Genomic DNA, 20,650 nt, shown 5'->3' with positions numbered 1-20,650 from the left:
AGTGACCACTGTAAAGGGGGCGGGGCGTACACACTTCCGATAACCAGGGATTCCGCACCAATCATCCCCCTAACAAACACATATCGGCCCTGTGGGTCAATCCACTGTGTCGAGTGGACATAGGACAGTCTACGATGAACCAAAATGGCCACCCCTTGAGACCCCCTCGCAAACCCAGCATGATAAACTTGGTCATAGCCGTATCTCTTCAGGCTAAGCATTTTGTTGTCCAACAGATACGTCTCCTGTAACAAAAGAATGTCCGCTCTCTCCCTTTTCCCCAACCTCAGAACTGCGCCTCTCTTAATTTTATCCAGCATCCCCCGCACATTCCAGCTCAACACTCGCATAGAGGCCTTAGGTGCCTTCAGCCCGAGACTCTCAACCGCCATCCAATCGCAAGCACATCACAGGGCCTAGCAAAGGGCATAGTGGGCATGTACACAGCAAGAATGAAGATCTCAACGACATTGCGCAGAGCAACCCCTTCCCCCCCAACTCCCATCCCGCCCCCCTTCCCCTCCCCCCAACTCCAAGTCCCATACCACCCCCCAACTCCCCCTCAACTCCCAGCCTCCCCCCTCATACCTCAGCAACGTTGAAGTATCTGAGCAGCATAGGTTATCGCCGACCCCCAACGGGAGGCCAGAGACCATCTACCCCAATGGATCCCCATGAACTGCCCACCCAATCCCCAACCTGCTCCCCCTTAAGGAATGAACTCCTCTGAACTCGGGGAGTGCGTCCGCCCTCCATTCTCTCCCCCCCACCCTCACACATCCCAGCAAACCCATATTCGTCCAAACACGTCTAGTGATGATTCCCGAAGTCTTCGTCAATCCTCCGCCAGGAATCTCGTGGCTTCTCACGCCTCTCACATGTCTCTGAGCACCAAAATTTTGATCATTACAAATCGAGTCTTCACTGATCCGACATCTGAGTGTCAGGAGCATCAACTGTCTCCACCACAACCTCCTTGGAGGAAGATTGTTTCTTAGGTCGGGATCTCCAGTTGCTCCTGCTCCGTGATCGTCGGGGGGTCCGCGGCGGCGCCGCCGTGGAGGATGAGTCAGAGTCTCGACGGAGTGTGCACCCTGATTCGGACAGTTTCATCGGTCCAAGTGAAGACCTCCTCTGGAGGGGTAAAGAGTAGGGTATGGGACTGAAATTCCACTCGCAGGCGGGCCGGGTAAAGCAAGGCGTAAGGTATCTTAAGGTCTAGCAAGCGTGCCTTGGCCGCTGTAAAGGATTGCCGTTGTTGCTGCACCAGCCTGGTGTAGTCCGGGAATATCAGGATTTTCTGATTGTCGCACATAAGGGGCTCCTTTGCTTGCGATAGTCACAGGATAGTGTCCCGGTCATGGTAATTTAACAGCTTGGCTATCACCGGTCGGGGGCGAGCGCCGACAGGCGGCTTCTTGATAAGCGCTCTATGTGCTCGTTCAATTACGAAGCAGCGTGAGAGGGATTCCGGCGGGAGCCATCCCTCCAGCCACTGAGTCAGGAAGGTCTCCATGTTGCCCTTCTTGCAGCCCTCCGGAAAACCAACAAATCTCAGGTTGTTCCGCCGAGCCCATCCTTCCGCGTCTTCCGCCCAGAATTCCAGGCCCCTCTGAATCCCCTCCATGCTAGCCACCTTCTTCTTCAAGATCGCCACATCGCCTTTCACTCCCGATATTCTGGTCTCAACTTCTGTTATACGGGCCACGGCATTCTGCAGGTCCTGGCGTAGTAGTGTAACGTCCGCTCCAACCGCCCCAATCTTTGCATCCAGCATATCCCTAGATTGTGTAATGGCCGCCATGAGAGCTGCGTTGTCCGGCCCCGGAGAGTGCTGGCTTCCTGAGGCCCCGCCACCCCCACTTGGGCCTGTGCACTTGTCTATGGTCCCCTGCTTCGAGGCTCCTCCACCACTCCCGCCTCTGGTCATAATGGATCGCGGCTGGGGTCCCCACTCCGGGCCCCGCTGTGCGTATCCCCTGGTTCTTGTTACAGTACTGTCAGAGAGGGGCCACTTCACCAAAGCTTCACTCAGTCTCCAAGGCCCAGTGGACCCGCCAGCCGCACTGCCAATGCTGCACTCAGTGTCTCACCGCCCCGCTTTACCACTCTTGTCCTCGGCTGCAATCGCCCATGGTTCCACTCAGGTCCCCTCCCAGCATTGCCCACAGGTTCAGCTCCAACTCAGGGCCCGCCCCGGGACCGTCCAGCGGCCCTATCCACCCACAGCAGTCCGCGGGCTGGGGTCCACACTTCACTGCCCCTCGTTGCTCCGGGACTCGGGCCCCCTCCACATGGGCCCTTCTGCAGTCCACCAAGCGACTCCCGGTGTGGGCCCCTGTCCCCTGCAGGCCCCTCGGTGGGCAGATTCCTCCGGGGCGCACGGGGCCAATGGCGAGCAGGGCAGATCACCACCCGGGTCCCGGGGCGTGCTGCACCTCAATAGTCTCCGACCCTCCACACTACGCCCCGCGGCCCGAATTAGCCGCCGAGTAATCCAGTGTCGGTCCCGAGGGACCACACCTCCTCACCTCTCACTACGCCCCGCGGCCCGAATTAGCCGCCGAGTAATCCAGTGTCGGTCCCGGGGGACCACACCTCCTCACCTCCACCCCACAGGGCCGGGCACCGCCAGGGAAGGTCTCCGCAGAGACCGGCGAGCGGATCACCGCAACTTCAGTCCCCGGCTCTGATTCGTCACGTAGGTCTCACTACGACGCGTGTCCCCAGGGCCGTCAGATGGCCACCGCCCCTGCTTCCAATCCACGCACAGTGAGGTCGGGTTCTCCCAGTATTGCCACCGGGGCGCTGCGCGGGTCCACTCGGCACCAGCGCTGCCCGCCCTCCCGGTCCGGCGCTCTCCGGTAGCTGCCGCCGGGCCTCACGAAACTCGAGGTCCCGGCTGCGTGGCGCGATGTAGGCCTCTCTGCTTCGGGACTAGTGCACCGGCCTTCTGAGCACTGCAGCGCCCCAAAATCACCTGCCAGGCTCGCCGCTTGTTTCCGCTGCCAGAGCGCCCCACTGGGTTAGTGCTGGGTGGAAGAGGGATATGATAATTCAGCAGATCAGCTGTCGGCGGGACGGAGCTCGTCTAGGCTACGTCCGCCATGCTGGCTTCCTTGGCCACGCCCCAGATAAGTAAGTTTTTTAATTTAAATTCTTTTCACTTTAAAAAGTGGACCCAGTGCAATTTCTGCAATGTAATCTTATGGAAAGAAGAACAAGTTCTGGTATAGTACAGCGACTTTCAAGACCAATCTCCAGGAGTTAAGGTGAGTGGTGGACAAGGTTCAGGGCAGCATCAGCAGTACACCACCAGCGGTACGGGGTGGCAGGGTGCAGGGTGCAAAACAGCGTTGTGGCCCAGTGTATTTTAATGGAGATTGCCCACTGCGAAAGAGGCTGCAGGCTATGACCAGGAGGTCAGTCGGGTAAAACCAGCAAGTGGGCTAAGGCCTTACGATACTCGGGGATAGGCGGACACCTTTGGTCCTCTTCTCCATGGCCTGGGGGCATCAGGCACAGATGTGTGTTTAGGCGTCGGATTTTTTCTTACTGGAGCAGTCGTGGTTGAGGGGGCATGTGTGCAGAGGCTCAAGGCGACCTCAGGGAATCCAGGAGGAGTGAAACCTCAATGGACTTCAGCTCTGGCGGCTGGGGGACCTTGTTGACACCAGTTGTCCACTTCAACTTGGGCCGGAGGCAACGGATGCAGTGGTGACTTCGGGTGTTGGGTTTTGACGGTTCTGGAGGCCTCAGAGTCTTCTCTTTTGGAGTTTCTTCAAAACAGGTCCTCTGTTCACGGGAGGTCTTGAGTCTTTTTTGACGGCAGGCACTCCTCTCAGGTTTCTGGAGTCTACAGCTGCAGGATGAGTCGACTTTGGCGCAGGTTTTTGATAATGTATGCAGACAGGCCGGTACAGTTGGTACCAGGTCAGCTGCTTCTTCTCTCCTCACTGCTTTTGCAGCCCTTTGGTGTCCTCGCTCTTGTTGGGTCGTCAGGAAATGCTTTGCTGGTGCCAGGTACTCACCTAAATACTGAATTTAGGGGTGTTAGGGGAGTGTAGGGTACTAGCCGATGGGCTCCTGACCATAGGGGTCACTACGCCGCCTATATGACCACTTCCTGTGGGAAGTGGCCATCACCCTGACCCAGAATTCACAAAGATGGCTACTTCTGAGAAATCGTGTCCACCTCACAGTAACCCACCTTAGGGATGGTAATAGCCTGGAGGTAGCACACCTACCTGACGTACTCATTTTCCTACCTGTCCTGGTGCCAAGGGGGTCTTGGACAAAAGGGGGCTGCTTCCTCTCCTGTGAGGGAAGCCAGCTTTGCATTTCAAAGGTGGCAGCTCTTTTAAACTTGCCAGCCCAAGGAGGCTAATCAGCAGGTCACCATATGGGAGGGGGTGTTACACCCTCTTCCTGGACAGGCTTTTGTTCTGGTCTCCTGAGAGAAAAGGCTCTCACCTTAGGAGGTCAGAACAGCGTCTCGAGTGGGAGGATGGCAGAAACCAGTCAGCAAGTACACCAGAGGCTGGTAGTTTTTCAGGAGGTACCTCTAAGGTGCCCTCTGAGTGCATGTATAGGTAAATCTGACACTGGCGTCAATGTGAATTTTATCTATCAGAGATGTTTGATACCAAACATCCCTATTTTCAGTGAAGCCATCGTGTAGCTGGGGAACTCGTTTTCACCAATGTCGAGCGCGTCTTAAGAATGCTTCCCTGTTTACTTGTACTCGCAGTAACAGGACTGACCAGCACAGGGGCATGTCTGCTCATGCAGGTATTCCTCACGTGTAATATTCAGCACCCTGCCTTAAGGCTGTTAGACCTGCTGTAGGGGTGGCTTACAAATATTATATTCAGAGGTAAGGGAAATGGCATACAGGAATGTGTTACATGTCGTATTTTCACTTTTGTCTCCACCAAGACACGCAGCCTGCAATGGCAGTCTTCCATGTGCTTGGAGAGGGGTCCCTTAGGGTGACACAATTCGGGCTGCAGGCCTTAGGGGCCCCCTTTAGTACCTCATGCCTTAGGTAGCAGGGTACCATTTACTAGGGACTACAGAGGGTGCTAAAGGTTTTGCCAATTGAGAAGAACAGTTGTGCAGTTTTGGAAAAGAGCTTCGGCACTTGGGACCTGGTTAGCAGGACCCTAGTGCACATTCAGTTGAAATCACATCCGTTGGCAGGCAAAAAGTGGGAGTGACCAAGTCAAAAAGGGGCACTTTCCTACACTAGAACTGTCACCACTCAAGGATTAAAGACTTTAGGCCTGTGTTTTTCTGATGAACAATAGTGTCAAGAGAAAGCACTTAAGACTCTTTGATATATGCATCAACCTTGGAACCCACTCCGTGTCTTGAAAGTATCCTTAGGAGTGCAAGTCACTCCAACCTATGCCCTGAGTGTATCTTGAGGAGTGCCAATAACTCCAATCTGTATTTCAAGTTTATTTCTAGAAGTGTCACACTCCAATATGTGATATTTGCATTTCTGCTCTCATGCCAAGTTGCTGATGAAACTTGTAAGTTTGTGACACTAAACTTAATGCATGTTTATTGTAAGTAAAGACTTGTTAGTGTACTGATAGTCACTACCTCCTCTTGTTATTTCCAGGACATTGCTTTGTCGCAAAGCCAGAGGTTTTTGTCCAGTGCACATTTATCTCACAAATGTAGATGGTCTCAGAAGTGACAAATCCTGTTACACAGTTTTGCACAGCCGCTGAGCAGATCCAGTACCGCAAGTCTCTCTTTTCTTATTTTATTCCAACCTCTCTTCCTCTCCGGGGACATTGTGGAATCTCAGGCTTTGGTTCCTGGATCGGCATTGTCCTCGGTTGGGATAGGTGATCCAGCATTGGCTCCAGTGTCGTCTCCACGGTTGGGACCAGGTGAGTGCATGACACACTAATACTACTGGTCTCACTACCACTCTAGGAGTAGTACCAAGAGCTAAACATATTTGCGGAGGTGGACACCGGAAGCGGAAATTTCACCCCTCCAGTGCTATAAACGTGACCTCCATGTCTATAGCGCTCCCAGTCTGGCACTATGAGCGTGGAGGTCACTTCCATAGACCCACCACCGGTGCAGCAGCTGATGTGTGCTACTCTGGTGCCTCCACATTGTGACACCCCTCTTGGTCAGAGCGGGAGATTCTTCCGCTTTGGCCCAGGGGGGTGTCACTCACCTGTCAAGGATGCAATCACGTCAGTGATGTGAACATGTCATTGTTAGGTTAGCACCCAGGAAAACACTTCCTGCTTTCCCTGGGAGTACAGAGAGGGTTGAAAGCAGCCACATTCTCTGCCCACCCTGGTAATTGTGCTGAAAGGGAAGTGTTGTTTGAATGCTGAGAAACTTACAGAGCACCAGGCGATCACAATAGGATGTGATTGCTTGGCGCTCCCACTAAACACAAGGTATGTTTGCTGGGGGACAGCCCCTTGGGCAAGGGCCAGTTCTCCCCTACCACCTGATACACCTGCAGTCTTTCTGCCCCCGGCTAATTACCTCCAATATATGCCTGAGGGGCAGAAAGCCCACTAGACACTATGGATTCATATTAAAAAACATAAAATGTTGGAACAATCTTTCGGCCCCTCCCCCTCGGGGGGGGGGACTGATTGGGGAATCTGCCCTTCCCCTGGAAGGCTAGGCAGAAAATCACTAGACATCAGGGATAAATAGAAAAAAACAAAGGAGTGAGGAGGGCCCACTCTGCACAGGGTCATGCCCCACCCCAAAATAGGTAGTACAGACTTTCTGCCCACCCTGAGGCGGCAGATTGGGGGATTTTCCCCATAATCTGCCCCCACCACCAGGGCGGGGCAAAACGTCCACCAGACAGGGTCTGGGTCATCCTCGTACCATGCCTCATGGGGATCCCATGACATTTTCTTACCCATAATGCTCTGCAACCCTCAAACTCTGCCTCAAAATCACCCATTTTCTTTGTATTTCTGTGACGTAAACTTCTGGAATCCACAGTGATCCAGAAAATTCCCACCAACCAGCATTTCCCAACTTGCTTTGATGAAAGCACTATCCCACTTATGTGGTCCGGCTTAGCGTCTACAACATAAAGTCTCCAAAACTCAACGAAGCAAAATCAGCAATGGGGGTAGATGCAGTAATTAGGCCCAGCCTTTGCCAATACTTAAGGAAACATACCAAACCTAGATATTTCTGAAAACTAGACACCTTCATGAGTCTAGGAAGGTGTGGAGGGACTCCCTTGAGTTTCTAGTTTTCAGAAATATCTTGGTTTGGTAGGTTTCCCTATGTGACAGCTGAATCCAGGTCCAATTATTGCAGTTGTCACTTTGGCCAATGTCTCCACATTGTGTTTTGGGGGCTTTTGTGGTGTGGCGCTGGGCCCATCCATGACGGAGAAGCATTGTCCTGCTGGGTTATGTCCCCTGGTGGCACAGATGGTTTCCACGAGGAAGTTAATCCACTTCCATGTAATGATTAACACGCAACAGTTCAACGTAGAAGTACATTTTCTTCCACAGTCATTAGGAATTTTCAATAGGTCCTTCAGAAGAGATGCGGGTAGACCCAATGGTTCATCAAACCCAATGCATTTTGGGTAAAACCCTTCGTCGGGGGGAAATCATGCCACGCTTGTCCATACCTGGTGAATTTCCTGTGAAAGTTTAATAGGCCCATTCACACATGTGGGGTCTCATTTTTATTGGAGACGCATGGAAATGCTTGGTGGTACAAAATTGTGGATGCCTGCAGATTGCAGAACTTTCTCTCACAGAAATGTGAAGAAAATGTGTGCTTTTAGCAAACAATTGAGATTTGCAAAGGATTCTCAGTAAGAAAACTTAATTAGATCCAATTTAAGTCACATCGCCATGAATGTCCCAGGAACTCTAGTTTTCAGAAATTTCTGAATTTGGCAGGTAGAGCTAAGACCCAAAATCTACGGCTACTCAATTTGCAAATAGGAGTTTGTTTTGAGCAAATAATTTGATGTTTTCATGTTGTGCAGGGACCTTTTACTATTGTGGGTGCTAGGCCCACCCACACAAGTGAGGTACCATTTGTATGGAGAGACAGGTGGAAATGCTGGGTGGAAGTATATTGGTGGTCGTCCACAGATTCTGGAACCTTCCTTCACAGACATGTGAGGAAAATGTGTGTTTTTATCCAAAGTTTGTGGTTTGCATAGGGTTATGAGTAAGAAATCCTCATGAGATCCACTCAAGTCACACCACTCTGGACTCCCCCTGGTGTCTAGCTTTCAAAAATGTATTTTTCCCTATGTGCCAGCTAAGCTAGCACCCAAAATCTACAGATACCCAAATTGCAAAAAACATGGCAGATTTGGAGTGGAAAATTTGATGTGTCCATTGCATTTTGGGCCATTACCTCTTGCGGTGTTAGGCCCATCCACACAAGATGGGTATTATTTTTATTTGGATATGTGTGGGAACGCTGGGCAGAAGGAAATTTGTTGTTTCCCACAGATTCTGGAACTTTCCATCACAGACCTTTGAGAAAAATGTGTGTTTTTAAGCAAAGTTTGAGGTTTGGAAGGGCTTCTGGGTAAGAAATCCTCATGAGATCCATGCATGTCACACCACACTGGATTCCCTCGGGTTACTAGTTTTCAGAAATGTCTGGGTTTGGTAGGTTTCCCTGGGTGCTGTCTGAGCTAAGGCCCAAAATCTACAGATACCCAAATTGCATAAAAGTGGACAGAATTGATGTGTAAATGTCTCATTTTGGGCCCTTTCCTATATTGGTGCTAGGTCTATCCACACAAGTAGGGTATTTTTTATTAGGATACATGTGGGAACACAGGGTTGAAGAAAATGTGTTGTTTCCCATAAATTCTGGAAATTTCCTTCACAGAAAAGTGAGGTAAATGTGTGTTTTTAGCCAAGGTTTGAGGTATGTAAGGATTTTTGGGTAAGAATATATTTTTTTAGTTCCATTCGAGCCACACCAACCTGGAATCCCAGGTGTCTAGTTCCAGAAATGTCTGGGTCTGGTAGGTTTCCTAGGTGCTAGCTGAACTACAGCCCAAAATCTACAGCTACCCAAACTACAAAAAAATGGTTGGTTTTGAAAGGAAAAATTTGATATGTTCATGTTGCGTTTGGCCCTTTCCTATTTTGGTAGCTTGGCCCACCCACATAAGTGATCGTTGGGTATCATTTTTATCAGGAGATGTGTGGGTAGCCTTGGTATTAGGAAATGTGTGGATCCCACAGAATCTGGACCTTCTCTTCACAAAAATGTGAGAAGAATATATGCTTTAGATCAAGTTTGAGGTTTGCAAGTGCTTCTGATAAGAAACCTTGTCATGTTCACGTAAGTCACACAACCAAGGGTATCTACTTTTCAGAAACTTCTCGATTTGGTAGGTTTTCCAGGATGCTGTCTGAGCTTGGCCCTTGGGACTGGTTTTGGTAGGGTTCCCAGGCTGAACTAGGGTCCGCAATCTACAGTTACCCAAATTGCAAAACAAATCATTTGTTTTAAGTGGCAAAATGTGGAGTCCATGTTGCGTTTTAAACCCTTTCCTATTTCTGACGCTATGTAAACCCACACACGTGGGGTACCATTTTTATTAGAAGATGTTACACTTGTATCTTTTGGTGTGTTTCCCCTGAGCTTTTGCTTTCTGACCTCTCGGTTTTTACTCTGTTTTTGCTGGCGTACTGTTTCTGCACACTTTTCTCACTGCTGATCAGTGGTAAAGTATAAGTGCTACAGTGGTAAATTGTGTTATGGATTGGTGTTTCCATGATTGGATATTTGATTTACTTGTTAGTCCCTAGTAAAGTGCACTGAGTGTGTTAGGGCCTGTTAATCAAATGCTACTAGTGGGTGTGCAGCACTGATTGTGCCACCCACATGAGTAGACCACAAAAGGTAACTCAGACCAGACATTGCTGAGTCTGCTTGCAGTTTGTAACTGCAATGTCGACTTGGCCAGTGCACACATGTGCCAGTCCCTCACCTTCCCTTTTCTTACATGTCAGCCACCCCTAAGGTAGTCCCATGTTACCCCTGTGGGCCGGGAGCAGTGTAAGTGAAAGGTAGGACATGCCCTGGTATGTGTGGCATGTCCTGATAGCAAATTAAGGCCAATTTCATTTTTTGCTAGTGCAAGGCTACATGTGACCCATAGGACCGAATGGGGAGTTTGTTTATAAAATCTTATAAACATAACTAGCCCTGGGAATTTGGTAGGAAAATAAAGTTTAGTATGCTTAAACTCAGAGTCAAAAGATGCATCTTTTAGTGAAGGTGATTTTTACATTCTGTGTTTGAAAATAGCACTTTTAGAAGGTAGGTATTTTCTTGCTCAGTCATCCCGTGTGCCTCTACTGTAATGTGGATTGCCTGTCTGAGTTTTAGATGACAGAAGGCTGGGGAGCATGAGTGGCTCCAGATAGTCTAGGTGGGTCAGGAAAGGGCTGAATAGACCGGGCTGCAATTGGGGAAGGGGGAGGATATTTCTTTGCACCTCAAAGGGCCTAGTCTGACTCTCACCATGCCGCCTCCTCATCCTGCCAGGAAGTCACACCAGAGAAGGCAGAACTAGTTCTGGCTAGACACAGACACTCTCCGCCTAAGAGATCATAGGATTTTGGTAAATAAATATTGGGGCCCAGACCCCTGAATTTTAGAACTCTTTTGGACCAAGAAGACTGCTTAAAAGAAGAGCTGAAGAAGCTGTGAGGAGGAACTACCACATTGCTGTGTGCTTTGCTCTGTTGGCCTGCAGTGGCTGCTTCTGTCTTGGACTGGACTAAACTTTCTGCAATCTACTTTTGTGAGTTTCTCCAAGGGCTTGAGATAGAGCTTGCCCCCTGTTCAAGAAGTCTCAGGAACAGCAAAGACTTCAAGCTCTTCTGCCCTCAGCACTGGGGACTGTGTGTTTTGTGCTGCAACAGAAGAAAAAGCAACCCGGCGCCGTCAATGACACCGCTGCTGACTACGTGTCCTTAAGGCACTGCAGAGGGCACTGCTGCAACCCTGCAACGCGACCCTGGTCTCAGAGACGACGCCTGCTGTCACCGCCACCGAGCCACTGCTCGCACCGCGACCTGTCAGCCCCGCACTTTGCACAGCCCCGCGACGACACCTTGGTATCCCTGACGACGACGCTCCACGCCGTAATTTATGCCATTTCTTGCACCGAAGTTCGAGGGCACCGCTCGTAAGGTTACATGACGCACCGCACTTCATCCCGAACCACAGCCTTGGCCTGCCGACGCCGGCGTCATCGACGAACACTGCATTCACTTCGCACCGTGACCCTGGTCTCACCTACGACGCCATCAGGCGCTGCCACCGAGCCACTGCTCGCACCGCGACCTGAGGGCACCGCACACTGCACCGCTGCACTTCGCACTGCAGTACCCGACGCCTGCCGACGCCAATGCTCCTGACTTCACCAGAGAGGAGTTCGATCTGCAATGCGTGTGACTTCAGCAGCCCCAACGACTCCTGCACCGACCTCTGGAACTTACGCCAGCGGACGCCGTGCTTTCGGAAGTTTCACGAGAGGTCGCCGACGCCCTGCATTTCTAAAAGGTACTATTTGCAGGTATTATAGACACAGTAGCAGGCCCACCACGCCGCGGTCAGCCAGAACGGTTTGGATTTGTTTGTTCATGATGCAGTGATAGCCCCGACTGAGCTATCGACATTAAGGAACTGTTTTCCAAACATATTTCGATAACTGAAGATTTTTAAGTACTGTATTGTGGATTTTTATCGGTTTTGGTTTTCTCTTAGGTATATATAAACATTGGATATTTTCCTAAACCTGTATGGTGTCCCTTTCTAAGCATGGGCGAATTTTGCGAATCTGGCGTTCGCGAATTTGCGTATTTGCGAATTCGCAATCCGCAAAATTCGCGAACTCTCGCGAATTTGCTGATTTTTTTTTTGTGTTCGCAAGGGTTTCTGCCAGTTTGCGAGGGTTTTGTACCAGTTCGCAATTGCGAACTTACTTGTCGGCTCGCAACGGTCGCAACTATGTTGTTTCTACGTCTGGTTCATCATCACAGGTTCACAGCACTCTCTGTTTCACCACTGCCACCCTGTTTCCCCCATGCCACCCTCTGGTACATCAATGCCACCCTCTGGTTCATCACTGTAGATTATGGGGGGAAAAGCAAGCACACCTGCCCTGCTTCAACTGACATGAATTAATTTGGGGTTGATTTATGAATGTGTCACTGTTTTAAAATTCCAGTCTGGCACCTGCTTCCTTATCTGTAATTTGCTTTCTGTTGCAGTGCAATTTTTTTTCCAGGGACCTTTGTGGCCTACTTGTAGCTATTCTATGAGCCTGCTGTGAGGGTCAGAGCAGGTACAAAAGGAAAGGAAGGTAGAGGGAGGAAAGGGCATAGGCTCACCCTCCAAATACTGTAGTCAACAGAAGATTTCTGAAAACAGAAATCAAAAAGCCTAGCCGATCACTATAATTCCATTCACAACACTCATTGGGGTTGGACTGGTAGGTATAGTAGATGGAAAAAGAGAATTGCTCTTTTTCTTGGTGTCCCCTCACTCACCAGGGTTGCCCCATGGTGACATGCTTCATCATAGGGGCCATCCCAGTCCTCTACGGACTGGGGCGTGCTGCGACTGGCGAATTACGTAGGAGCACTTATAATTTGACTATGTGTGGTGCGGGTGTGATAGTGGAGTGGTCTAAGTGATTGGTTTAAAAATACCTGCCTAGTAAGCTTTCAATAAACTTTATTCCTGCTTCCAGGTGGTAACATTAAAATATGGGGTGGAAATACTAGGATACCTAAACGCAATGTGTCAAGGTGTACCTATCAACTCCTGTCAACATGTTTCGTGCATACCCCAAGCACTTCTTCGGGACTACACAGGGACCAGCCCTGTGTTCGCCACTCCTTAAACGCTGCAATGAGCTTTTTAATAAAATGCTGCAATCGACATTAGTGCATGCATATAGTACCTACGTATTCAATTGAATCACGAGGTTCCTGTAAGACAAAGAACAACTTAAAAAGTCAAGGGGGGTTACCCCCAACATGAACACACATAAACACATATATTGGATTGCACGAGGAAAACGTAATTCCATTTCCCGTGGTCCTCAACAGGACGTTTTCATATATAAAAAAACGTGATTGTTTTCATGCATAAAACGTGGTAGTTCTCATGCATAAAAACGTGATGGACACCTTGCTGGAATGGAAATGAGATGGAAGTTGACCAATTCCTCATCTGGTTGAATTCACAAGATCCATTTTTGAATAAAATAAAGTTTATTGAAAGCTTACTAGGCAGGTATTTTTAAACCAATCACTTAGATCACTCCACTATCACACCCGCACCACACATAGTCAAATTATAAGTGCTCCTACGTAATTCGCCAGTCGCAGCACGCCCCAGTCCGTAGAGGACTGTGATGGCCCCTATGATGAAGCATGTCACCATGGGGCAACCCTGGTGAGTGAGGGGACACCAAGAAAAAGAGCAATTCTCTTTTTCCATCTACTATACCTGCCAGTCCAACCCCAATGAGGGTCAGAGCAGGGTCATAGAAAAGTTGCAAGTAGGCAACTGAACTCTGGAGGGGCCCCTCAGGAAGCACTACAGGGAATGGTTACTAATGATGAGTTTGAACTTTTGCACCTGCTGAGTGCTTTCAGTTTTGCAAAACTCGTTTTTCTGCAATTTCGCGGGATTCGCGGGGCGCGAACTTGCTCGAGATCGAATTCGGAAGCCGCGAATTCGTGCGAATATGTGATTTGTTTTTTTGCGGCGTGTTAGTTTGCAACGTTTTGTGCGTTTTAGCGAGCCGCTTGTAGCGCAACGGTGCGAAGTTACCCTGACGGTCGTTCACAGGCGCGGCCATCTTGTTTGCATGACGTATTTCCGTTTCCGGGCGCGATGTGTAATCTCGCAAAGTGTGCGGCTCGCCAGTACAATTTCGCGTGTGATCGCGAGGAAAATCTCGTGCAAACTTACCCACGCGGTCGTGAACGGGCGCGGCCATCTTGTTTCTCATTCATTGCTATGGTTCTGGGCATGCTTTCTGTATCCTCTCTGAATCTCTGCCATCCTTTGCTTGTTTGAAGTTTTTTTTTAATCTATTTTACTTATTATCTATCCCTCTATTTTTCTAGCTCTATATTTTTGTGTTTACTGCTACTTTTGGTTAATTTTAAACTACTTTTTTAAACTCTTTTCTTTTCTTCTTCCCTATTCTATTTCTTCTTTATTATTTAGCTTCCTTTCTGCCCAGACCATGGTAAAGGGAGCCGGGAAGCATCCTTAGAAGGGGAAGGGTCCCGCACCCCATGCCCGGCTCCCGTGCTGGCGTTTGAGGGGGGAGACAGTCACAGCCCGGGAGATCTTTAGCGCGGAGGAGGTGGCCGCACTAGTCTTTTATGTCCAGCGCCGCCTCCCCAGGACCATCATGGCAGGCGGCAAGATCGCTAGCGGCTACGGGATCCGGGAGCGCCGGAAGCGGTGGGAGAAGGTGTGTCGGGCCATGTACCAACACTCTCGGGTCCGGCGCACCTACAACCAGGCCACCCACCGTTGGACGGATCTCCTGGACCGGGAACGCGATCTGCTTGACCTGCTCGGCCTTGAGATCCCCGGGCTTGGTGAGTAGTAGTAGGTATTTCTTTACTACTCTGTTTTCTCCTGCTCTGTGTGTTATTATCTTGCAAATTTTTGTTTTTTACCAAGAGCAATAATGCTGCTGATTACATTGTAGGTAAATTATATTTCAAAATCTTCTGTGCATTTCAGGTGCACTGCTCTCCTTCTCAGTAGCGCTGCTACTATGCTTATTTGTTTTCGATTTTGTGTTCATTTCATTGGCCTGTGAAATTATGCATGAGTGTAGTTTAAAGACGTGCGTAATGCTAGACACTAAGGGTCAGATTTTTAATTACCGGCGCACCCCTGCAAAGTAGCAGGGATGCACCAGTAATTGTGCGCCACGCCACCACCACCCATGGTGCGCCGTATTTACAATGCGGCGCACCATGGCCCCAAAACGTCACCGAAGCGTTACGCTTCTGTGCCGTAAAGGCGGCGCATTGCTGGAGTTGCGTCGCAACGATGGCGCAGCTCCAGCAAAGCTCTGGGGTGCCCTATCTCTCCAATGCTGCGTCAAGCCGTACGTCTGGTTCAAGCAGGCGCAGGGTTTGAGTCATGCATCATTGTCCTCAAAGTGACTGATTGAAATCTTGTAGATTTCCCTCAGCCACTTTAAGGATGCGTTCCTGTGTAGGAACGCCCTCCCTTGTGCCGGAACGCCCCCTGATTCAGAAAAGGGGGGTGGTGATGGACAGAGTATCTGAATTAAGCAGAACACTCCTACCCAGTCAACAGATATGGGCTTGATCCATCACCGTTTTTTAGCTCACTGCACCATCCCAGCTCAGAACCTGGCTACATGCAAATCAGTCTGTCCCTGGCCCAGTGCATCATGGGAACAGGGCAGACCAAACTACCAAGCCAATTCTTTTACTGGAAAGAAAACAAGCTTCTGGGGACCGGTTTCTGGCATTACAGCCGTCTTCGGCCCGGCTTGCTTGAATCCTGATGGTGCAGTGAGCAAGAGACTCCCATCTGAGCATACCCTTCCACGCTTGTGGTGGACAAAACGATTCAGAAAAGGAGGGTGGTGATGGACAGAGTATCTGAATTAAGCAGAACACTCCTACCCAGTCAACAGATCTGGGCTTGATCCATCACCATTTTTTAGCTCACTGCACCATCCCAGCTCAGAACCTGGCTACATGCAAATCAGTCTGTCCCTGGCCCAGTGCATCATGGGAACAGGGCAGACCAAACTACCAAGCCAATTCTTTTACTGGAAAGGAAACAAGCTTCCGGGGACCGGTTTCTGGCATTACAGCCGTCTTCGACCCGGCTTGCTTGAATCCTGGTGGTGCAGTGAGCAAGGGACTCACATCTGAGCATACCCTTCCACGCTTATGGTGGACAAAACAATTCAGAAAAGGGGGGTGGTGATGGACAAAGTATCTGAATTAAGCAGAACACTCCTAACCAGTCAACAGATCTGGGCTTGATCCATCACCGTTTTTCAGCTCACTGCACCATCCCAGCTCAGAACCTGGCTACATGCAAATCAGTCTGTCCCTGGCCCAGTGCATCATGGGAACAGGGCAGACCAAACTACCAAGCCAATTCTTTTACTGGAAAGGAAACAAGCTTCCAGGGACCGGTTTCTGGCATTACAGCCGTCTTCGGCCCGGCTTGCTTGAATCCTGATGGTGCAGTGAGCAAGGGACTCACATCTGAGCATACCCTTCCACGCTGATGGTGCAGGGCTTTACAACGTGATGCATCTCCCATATGCGTCACGTTGTTAATATACGCCGCACCATGGCGCCTCTTTTGTTCTGCTGCTGCATCATAAAAGTCACGCAACAATGGAGCAAAAGAGCCGCAAGGGTCTTCTAAATCAGCCCCTACAGACTCAAGTCCAGTCCTTCCTTTGTACACCTGGCAATAAGAAGAAATAGTGGTGGTGGTTTGATAGTTTGAGTATTTTAATGACTGGTTAATGTAGTAGGAAACTTTTTAGTGTTGTCGCTGATCTGCAATCACGATGGACTTTGTCTGTCACTTCGCGTGCTGCGGACTGCTGCCTGCCAGTCCTAGGCGAACCTTTTTAGTAGTTTGTTTAGTGAGTTACATAAGAACTTTCCAAGTCGACGGTCCGCAAATCAAGCAATACTAATAACGTAGTAGACCACATGAGATAGGTCAATATATCCCGTGGAATAGTTGTCTATTTGCTATTTCGCCAAAATATTTTGTTATTGTTCTTTTGAAATGTTTGATTTGGTTGACAAATATCATCCATGTTTTTTGGTCTTTCTTTCTTTCATGTTATACATCAGCTCCCCCCAGGGGCAAGAGGGTATTGGAGGAGGCTGCTGCTGCTGCTGAACAGGATCGGTCAGGCGAGGGCTCCTCTGCTGGCCCCGGTAAGTTTTAATTTTAATATAGAGTACCTATTTTTTCCTAGCGTTCCTCATTCGATTTTTTCTAAATCGTCTTTGATCTTCTTGTAGACTGTATCTAAATTCTTATCCTGCCTCGACTATGACTCCCTGTGGTATTACTAGATTATTCTTATTAGTCTGTCTGTGTAGCTAACAAAGATTGCACATTTGGCAATTCCATTGGACTCCCATTCTAGTCAGCAATAGCTCTATGCACTGAGTGCAGTCCTCGGGGATTGTCCATAATGTCTTTTCAAGTCTTTTAAATGTTTATGCTTTGACAATTGCCAACAATAAAAAGGTGAATGACCACCAAGAAAGAATAAGATAAATGTAATGTAAATGTAAATGTACTACTTTACTCTTGGTTTGGATAGGAGGACAATCCATTCTACTACTGTTGCAGGGACAAATCTGCACAAACAGAACTATGGACACTAAATAGTGCATTGTTTATCAATTATAATAGGCGCAGGTAGACTTTCCACATACCTCAGTGATATCAGACTTTGAAGAACCCCCAATCTCCTTACTGACTAGATAGTGTGGTAGAGTCATTTAGCTCCCGAATTCATCGATGATTGATCCCCAATGATGATTATCCAACGCAGGACAAGAGTACGGAGTCAGAGTCCAGAAGTGTCAGAGGCACGGACTCGTGCTTGCAAATTGCAAAACCATTTGCTCATTCACTCATGACCAAATACCACAGAGTCTATTTAAGTTTTAAAGCTTTATTAAATGTAAAAATATTTATTAAAATCAAGCTTGTCATAAAACATAAACGGTTGATTAAAAATGGAAAAGTGCTTATACTAATTTTTTATTTCACACATTTATTGTGGGCGAGCCGAGCCCTCACCTGGTTTGAACTTTCATTTTTCTTTTTGGTGCTGAATCATTGGTCCCTTCGTCCTAATGATTTCTTCTTAGAAGTGAAGCTTCTGTCTGTTATGAGGAAAATGGTGCATGTTAAAAAGCAAGCATTCATCAGTTGTGCCAAATAATGCTGCAAGACAACACCCTTCCCTGGAAAAAGGGACATTTTTACTTTAGAGTAGACAGTCACAATTTATTAGATTGGTTTCTCTATTCACATTTCTTCAATCCTAGACAAAATACTAGTGAGTGGTGTATGTCTATGACATCTAACATTCTTAAATGTACTTTGTAGGTGGAACATCTGGTGCTGGGCCCAGCGCGGAGGTGGAGGGAAGCTCTGCGGAGGAGGCGGTGCAAGTGCCGGACCAAACTGCTGTGCGGGTTGCCACGGTAGTGGCGGGCAGTGGTAAGCTCTTATATTCCTTACTTATTGAGATTGCAGACTGCATAGTGTGCTGCTCCCCGTGAGAAAATGTAAGGTTTGTCCAGATGAGAGACATGAAGAAGAATGATTGACATTTAGGGGCCTATTATGATGGCAGACGGACCTGAGTCCGTCCGCCACCATAGAGTAGGAGGGACCGTCCGCAGGGGCAGCGGCGGTCCCTCCGTGGTAATTAGGATGTGACCGCCACCCTGGCGGTCACATCCTGTATTTTTATCATTGCGGCGGATGCTGCTTGAAGCAGCACCCGCCGCAATGATAAAAATTTAAGTTGTGCATTTGCATGCACAAAGCGGCAGGCACCGCGCGGTGCCTGCCGCTTTGTGCAGGCAAATGCAGGGGGGTACCATAGGTATCCCCCATGTGCACCCCCCCTTCACCTCTGGGGGCCCGCAACGGGCCCCCAAACAAAAATCCGTATGCCTTTGTACGTCGGAAATGCCGCCGTGTAAAGGCATGTTCCTCCAGACATCCTAATATGGCTGGCGGTGTCTAATAGACACCGCCAGCCATGTTAGTGCTTTTCCGCCGCGGACGGGAGGCGACCGCGGCGGAAAAGCTGCGGACTGAAAAAGGATCCCCCAGCCATCCTAGTCTTTTTCAGTCCGCTGCGGATTTCCCGCATCCTCCGGGCCGGCGCTGGATTCCACCGGCCCGGAGGATGCGGGAAATCCGCAATCCTAATCTGCCCCATAGTTTGAATGGATGGATGCCTGGATCATGGTACTATCTGACTCTTAGATAGCATATGTGTATCTAGAGAGAGTAGACGGTCACTGGATGAACTAAGTGTTACTTTGAAGAGCATGTAACACCGCACCCGCACGTCCGTCCCAGTGTAGGAAAGGCAAGGAAAAGAAGTTGTAATTTTGTCCGAATACTACCATGAATAGTAGCAGTAGTTTGTATTGCAAGCACAGCATATATCCGGCTATTACGATGGCCACTCACTACCTCTGTTAATAAGTTTAGCAGAACTCGGTCATTCGTGTGTGGATGTATCACTGTTCACTCAATAAAAAGCAAGGCACCTAAAGTCATCCCATATGTAAGTAAATACATACCATGTGCAGTGATAGATAATCAGATTATTTATCTTCTTCATTTTCCTTTTCTAGTATTTATTGGCACTGTAGGGTGAAAGTTAAATTAATTAAGCAGTAGCCCTTGTAATAGAGTATTCTCAGTGCCACCCGTAATAGAAAAGTAAGAGCATCACCACCTGCATGTACTGGACTGGTACAGTAACGCAAGTCTGTCTCACTCATCATGGCGGGCCTCTGTTTTCCTCGGGTGCAAGTTGACTGCGCTGGCATTATGCCGGCTTGCAGAAGTTAACATACCAATTTTTCTAAACAAGAGAGAAGAAGAATAAGACTGGTGTACTGTCAAAGTCGACTCTAATGGAGTGAGTCCATAGTGCTCGTAGAATTGATTCCTTAAACTCCCACTAATGTTAGAGCAAGGATGAAGAAGTGGGAGGTTAGATAGATACTGACCACAATAGTTATGTACTGCACTTGCAAGTTGCTAGTTCTACTGTGACACAACTTTCTGCTGAATCATATTGTGTTAATCTTAAAGAGCATTGATTACAGACTATGTCTTTCTTTCTTCATATAGATGCTCCTTCCAAACCAACCCGGAAGGAGCTGGCTAGACGGGCCAGGCAACGGAGGCTGGAGGCCACTGTCGCTGAATATCGCCGGCTGGTGGCCCAGGAGGAGGGGGACACGCAGTCTACCACAACATCTACCGGGACAGCTGCATCCTCCTCCGCGCTCCCTGGGTCACCCAGACGGCGCAGGTCTCCAGCGGTACGGAGCCGGGGTACCGCAGCCACCCGCCACCGCCGAGCAAAGAAATCAGCTGCCCCCCACAGCAGTTGCAAGAAACGCATGCACCGCCTTTCCCTGAGGGTTTCCTACCTCGAGCAGGAGCTGCTCAACACGAAAACCCTGCTCGAGACCCTCCGCAAGGAGCATTCCGAACTGGCCCGGAAATTCAACAGCAGCAGCCAGCAGTAGGAGGAGACTGTCCCTTGCCCCTTTTTTAAAGACTTCTGGGGGTGGGAATTGGGAGTTGGGTTTTTTCACTTTTTTGGACTTTTCACGGACATTCGTTGGCGTTAGGGAGTGGGGGTGGGTTGGGTCTTGTGGGAGATTATTTTTGTCAGGGATATAAATATACTTTAAACTTTATCTTAGCATACGTGTTTTTTTACTGCTTTTGAGGCTGGTGGGTGGGGGTTCAACAGTAACTTTGTTTTGGTGACACTTAAGTGGCATCT

The sequence above is a fragment of the Lissotriton vulgaris genome, chromosome 5 (genome assembly GCF_964263255.1).
Source record: "Lissotriton vulgaris chromosome 5, aLisVul1.2, whole genome shotgun sequence".
Taxonomy (NCBI): domain Eukaryota; kingdom Metazoa; phylum Chordata; class Amphibia; order Caudata; family Salamandridae; genus Lissotriton; species Lissotriton vulgaris.
This window is presented reverse-complemented; position numbering follows the sequence as displayed.